This window comes from Saccopteryx bilineata, chromosome 3 (assembly GCF_036850765.1).
Source record: "Saccopteryx bilineata isolate mSacBil1 chromosome 3, mSacBil1_pri_phased_curated, whole genome shotgun sequence".
Lineage (NCBI taxonomy): Eukaryota > Metazoa > Chordata > Mammalia > Chiroptera > Emballonuridae > Saccopteryx > Saccopteryx bilineata.
The window spans coordinates 284,443,656-284,450,174 of NC_089492.1; positions in this window are offsets into that span (position 1 = coordinate 284,443,656).

Sequence of the window (6,519 nt, forward strand, 5' to 3'; positions counted from 1 at the left end):
CCTGAGAACCGTGGCGCTCGACAGCAGAGCCTTCTTCACACCTCCTACCCACGGCACCACACAGCAAGTTAAAGAGACATCTGCACAAGGGCCACAATTTGAGAGAACAAATAAGAATGCCCTTGGTGAAGAAGTAAAAATTAAGTGAAATGTGCATTATTCTTTTTTTTTTAATTTTTTTTTTCTTTTTCTCATTTTTTTAAAAAAGAAGCTGGAAACGGGAAGAGACAGTCAGACAGACTCCCGCATGTGCCCGACCGGGATCCACCCGGCACGCCCACCAGGGGGCTACGCTCTGCCCACCAGGGGGCGACTCTCTGCCCCTCCGGGGCGTCACTCCGCCGCAACCAGAGCCACCCCAGCGCCCGGGCCATCCCCGCTCCAATGGAGCCTCGCTGCGGGAGGGGAAGAGAGAGACAGAGAGGAAGGAGGGGAGAGGTGGAGAAGCAGATGGGCGCCTCTCCCATGTGCCCTGGCCGGGAATCGAACCCGGGTCCCCCGCAGGCTGACGCTCCACTGCTGAGCCAACCGGCCAGGGCCGGCATTATTCTTTTTTTTTTTTTTTTTAATTTTTATTTATTTATTTTTTTTACAGATACAGAGAGTGAGTCAGAGAGAGGGATAGACAGGGACAGACAGACAGGAACGGAGAGAGATGAGAAGCATCAATCATTAGTCTTTCATTGCGCGCTGCAACACCTTAGTTGTTCATTGATTGCTTTCTCATATGTGCCTTGACCGCGGGCCTTCAGCAGACCCAGAAACCCCTTGCTGGAGCCAGTGACCTTGGGTTCAAGCTGGTGGGCTTTTCCTCAAACCAGATGAGCCCACGCTCAAGCTGGTGACCTCGGTCTCGAACCTGGGTCCTCTGCATCCCAGTCTGACGCTCTATCCACTGCGCCACCACCTGGTCAGGCCTGGCATTATTCTTATTTGACTGAAAGTGTGTGGTGGTGGAGATACCGCCACCGGGACAGCTAACGGCACTGCCTTGATTCACGCACAGGCACTATGGTTCTATCCCCCATTGCTTTTGCACCATCCATGCAAATTTCAACATTGAAAAGGGGCAAATAAGATCTTAGTGTGGGGCCCTGGCCAGTTGGCTCAGTGGTAGAGCATCGGCCTGGCGTGCAGAAGTCCCGGTTTCGATTCCTGGCCAGGGAACACAGGAGAAGCGCCCATCTGCTTCTCCACACCTTCCCCTCCCCCTCCTCTCTGTCTCTCTCTTCCCCTCCCGCAGCGAGGCTCTAGGCGCTGGAGTGGCTCTGGTCGCAACAGAGCAACGCCCCAGAGGGGCAGAGCGTCGCCCCCTGGTGGGCAGAGTGCCCCCCCTGGTGGGCGTGCCGGGTGGATCCCGGTCCGGCGCATGCGGTCTCCCCGTTTCCAGCTTCAGAGAAATACAGGGGGAAAAAAATCTTAGTGTGGGTAGCGGGCACACAGTGCGATAGACAGGTGATATATTATGGCATTGTACACTTGAAACCTGTATAATCTTAATAACAGATGTCACCTCGATCAAGTTCATTTTTGAGAAGGGGGACTCAATGGCCTTTCCATTCTATTGTCATTTAAAATACAATGCTATTTAAATAATAATATACATTTATAATTCCTTGGATTAGATTGTTACTCCTCTTGAGTAATAAAAAAAAATCAAACCAACTGAAACAAGCTAACCAACAAAAAGATCTTAGTGTTATTAAAAAAATAGTTTTGCCTGACCAGGCGTTGGCACAGTGGATAGAGTGTTGGACTGGGATGCGGAAGACCCAGGTTTGAGACCCCGAGGTCACCAGCTTGAGTGAGGGCTCATTTGGTTTGAGCAAAGCTCACCAGCTTGGACCCAAGGTCGCTGGCTCGTGCAAGGGGTTACTCGGTCTGCTGAAGGCCTGTGGTCAAGGCACATATGAGAAAGCAATCAATGAACAACTAAGGTGTCCCAATGAAAAACTGATAATTGATGCTTCTCATCTCTCTTCATTCCTGTCTGTCTGTCCCTATCTGACTCTGTCTCTGTAAAAAAAAAAAGAAAGAAAGAAAAAAAAGAAAAGTAGTTTTGACCTTGCAGTTTCCCTGAAGGAGGTTTTGAGGTCCCCAGAAAACTCTCCATCATTGTATTTTAAATATTGCTCCTCCCTCCTTTCTCCTTTCTGGCTGGGACACCAGTTACATATTTGCTGTGCTTCTCAGGGACACCTCAGGCCTCCTGCCCCCCCCTTCTGAATTTTCTATGCTTTTGTTTCTTGGCTTGATTCTGAGTAGTTTCTGCTGACCTATATTCCAGTTCCCACATCGTCTTTCAAGTGTGTCTAATGTGAAATTAAACCCCACCGTTGAATGTTTTATTTGCTTGGTTGAATTTTTCAGTTCTAAAATGTTTAATTTACTTTTATAATTTTTATGTATATATATGATGTCACTTTTCATACTTCCAAATTAAAAATTTTTTTTTATCTTCTGAGTTTTCAGATTGCCTAACATATTTTACCTTCCAACTCTTCAGATTTTGCCTTCCAAATTTTCCAATTTATAAAATTATGAATCTATGGGTATATATATAGTTCTATAATTACATAGATTCTATTTTAAAATATACTTATATTAATTTTTATCCCCTTGGATGTAGTGAACAGAGCTCTTTTACAGAATGTGGCTCCTTTTTGTCTTCTTCTTCTTTTTTTTTTTTTAAGTGAGAGGAGGGAAGATAGTGAGACAGACAGACTCCCACATGCACCCTGACCCGAATCCACTTGGCAACCCCCCCCTGGGACTGATGCTCTTGAATCAACTGAACTATTTTTAGCACTTGAGGCTAACATATATGCCTCAACCAACTGAGCTGTCCTCAGTGCCTGGGGCCATGCTTGAACCAACGGAGCCACTGGCTGCATGAGGGGAAGAGGGAGAGAGAGGGAAGGGAGAGGAGGAGAAGCAAGCAGATGTGTCCTGACTGGGAATCAAACTCAAGATGTCAATAAGCTGGACTGATGCTTTATCTACTGAGCCACCGGCCAGGGCCTTTGTCCTTTTTTTTACTGTTGTTTCTGTGAGTTTGCATTGCTAGCTCTTCTCACACGCCTGGTATCTGAAAAATTACTTGCGAAAACAATGGGAGGCCTGGGATGGCACTGTCTCCCTCCAAGGATGATTGCTATTTGCTTTTCCAGTTACCTGTGGGCCTCAGAAATTGAGGATCGCTTCAATCCAGGGGAGAGGTAGACATTTTCTGTCACAGCATGATCACACACTTGTGTGCCTGGTGCTGTGCTAGAGGCACTGGGGCGTGCTCTGAAAACCCACAGGAGGAAGAGCTGACCCGCGGGGGTCGGGAGGTTTTCTAGAGCTGGTGGTGCCCAAAATGAGACCCAAGAGATGAATGACAACTGGACTTCTTCCCTCTGGTTCAGGGTGGCCTAGAAATACCTCTTAGAGATGGCCAATCAGCCTGGGGTTATCGCACAAGGGATCGGATGGTGGTGGGTGGTGGACTTGGAACTCAGACACACTTGGCTTCAAATTCCAGTTGCACCTCTTCCCCGGGTTGTTGGCCAAGTCAACCATGGTTTCCTAACCTTTGGATTGGGAGCAGACATCACAGACTTCACCAGGTGAGGAGGATTCAGTGAGATGTCACCTATTAAGCACTTTGTAAAATGCCTGTCACATATATGGAGGTCAATGAATGTTCAGTTCTCTCCTCCCCACATGCCTGAACCAAGTTTATTTTAGTAACAAAATCCATTCCCTTCTATAGATTAGAGGACTGTATTTGGGATACTGGGGCGGCACTGTCCCAAAGGGAGTAATTCTAGGTTCTTTTTGAATAGAGGATTTGTAAACACAAAAAAAACTTGTTATCCTTACTAGAGGCTCAAGGGTCAAGACTGACTAAAAACACCCCTGTGCACTCAATCTGGTTACCCACCCAAACACACACACACTGCAAGGCAAGAAGACAAAGGGTCTGGAAGTGAAGTAAATGTTGGACCTCTGACTGGCTCCCGACCACAAACCCAGAATGTGTTTTTTCAACTTAATATTAAAACTGGTCTGTCCTTTTGTGATGCTAGAAACAGAGAGCTGTTTCATAGCAATGGAGATGAACACTTGAGGGTTTTTGCCTGTGGCTAAAAGTGCTTTGAAACTGAACCCCAGGGCACTGCCTTATCTGCTTCAACCTTGTCCTACAAGTTGCAAGACGGCCAGCCGCAATATTGGGACAGGGAACAGAGCAGGCTCTGGCAACCCTGGGAGAAAAAGGAGCCAGCCTCGATAGATAGAGGCAAGGATGATCAAGGCAACAGCCCAGTGAGATTGCATCCTGCCCTGACCCCTCCAATGATTCTTGTAGAGGCTCATTTGAATTAAAACGATAGGCCTTCTAAAAGACAGACATGCCATGCCCACTTGGTCCCACACTGTCATTTGTCAGCCAACCGATTTCCTTTCTGCTTCTGGGATGGGTAATTGTGATCTACTTTCCTCTCAGCTGAGATCTGCTGAACAAAGGGGGGAGGGGACAGGCATTCTGGGCGAGACCAGTACCCTCTCTGAACCTATCACAGAGAATCACACGTGCAGAAGGGGACGAGAGGGTGAGTGCAGAAATGTTCACTACACACTTGTTTGTCTGTAAAAAGCTGGAAAGCGGCTAAATGTGTCCACCAGGAGGGAATGGCTAAAAACAGTATGGTAGCCAGACCATGGAATACTAGGCAGTTGCTAAAAGGAAGAGGACGATGAATCCATATTGTTTACTAGGCTACTCTTCTAAGATATATCATGCTGAGTAGAAAACCCAGGCGCCACCACATATGTACATGATGAGTATTCTTCGGTGTACCAACACAGGGCAAAGTCTGCCCACAAAAGAATACTCTAGAGTTCCTATGGGCATATGTCTGTGTATGTAATAGCATAGGAACAAGCTTTGAAGGATCAGAAGACCCTAATATCCCCCCACCTCAGAAAAGGAACAGTAGAGACATCCAGATAACAGGGAATAGAATTGCAGGAGAGTAACCCAAAGTGGCTTTGCTTTATCTCTGGCATTTGAAGGTTTTATTTAAAAGAATATATTTATGCATTACTTCCATAAGTTAAAATTAATTTTTTTAAAAATTTTATTTATTTATTCGCTTTTAGAGAGAGAGGAGAGAGAGAAGGGGGAAGGAGCAGGAAGCATCAACTCCCATATGTGCCTTGACCAGGCAAGCCCGGGGTTTTGAACCAGCAACCTCAGCATTTCCATGTCAACACTTTATCCCACTGTGCCACCACAGGTCAGGCTAAAATTAAATTTTTAAAAGGCAGAATGGAAGTAAAGATTGATTGAAAGTGTGGCAGCTGTCATGTTGTCCAAAACTGTCTGCCACTCTCTGTGAGGAGGATGTTGCTTCCCTGTCCCGTCTCCAGTCTGGCTCGGCCATGTGACTTGCTCTGGCCAGTGAAAGGTGAGCAGGAACCACGAGGTCATTTCTGAGCAGAAACTGGAGGAGACTGTGTGTGTGATCCGCCATGTTCGTTTCCCCTCTTCCGTGAGACTGAGGATGTTTCAGGTAGAGGCTGTCCCCTCGGCCTGGATCTCAGTGTGTCCTCAGGGAAGACACAGGTGGGGCAGAGATGCCACCACACGAGGAGGACCGAAGGATGTGTAAGGTGCGCAGGAAATAGCCTGTGGCTGTCATAAGCCACTGAGACTGTGGGCCATTGGTCACGGCAGCATGTGCTAACGCCTACAGCCTGTCCTGGCCAGGCACAAGAGGAGAGAGCAGACAGTCACTCTGGAGCGGAGGGGGCAGGGAACGGGGAGACAGGGTTTGGGGTCAGAAAGGCAGGGAGGTCCCGGAGGTGTGAGCACCATGAGGAAGACACTGAAAGGGAACTGGGAGGAGGAGCAGCAGAGAACAGTTTGGCCCATTTTTTTTACTTTGCCCTTATCTTCCACTGCCTGCTGCTCCCCAAGGCCAGCAATCTGGGGTGCAATGCACTGTCCTGCAGCTCATGGCACTTGCCCTGGGCTTTTCCAGAGAAGTCCTGGGAGTTTACTGAGAAAACACCCCCAGAGTGTCTGGGTTAAAGGTGTGTGGGTGTCCCTGTCCCCTGAGCTGTGTGAGCGGGGCCCCTCAGCTGTGCGCTCCCGAGGGACCACAGTCAGCATTTCCAAGGTCACTCGCACTTAGAGAAAGCCACAGTCAAGTTAGCAAAGGAGACCATCTGGCAAAGACTTGATTCTATCAACCTGACTCAGATAGTAGCTGAGACGTATCTGGGTTGGAAATGACTCAGATGAGGTTATGTGGCTCAGTCCTTTTATTTTCATTAAGAATGACGGGTAAGAAAAGGCCTAGTGGGCCAGGGGGCACAACGGAGAGGGGCTGATGTGAGACAGATCAGGGTTGCGACGAACAGCACCTGGCCAGTCACGTGGCCTTGGACAAGCCAGTTAACCAGCTGGCCTTCAGCCTGACTACAAAGACACAGGAAATGAGTGTTATTATTAATGTCTCTGAGTCT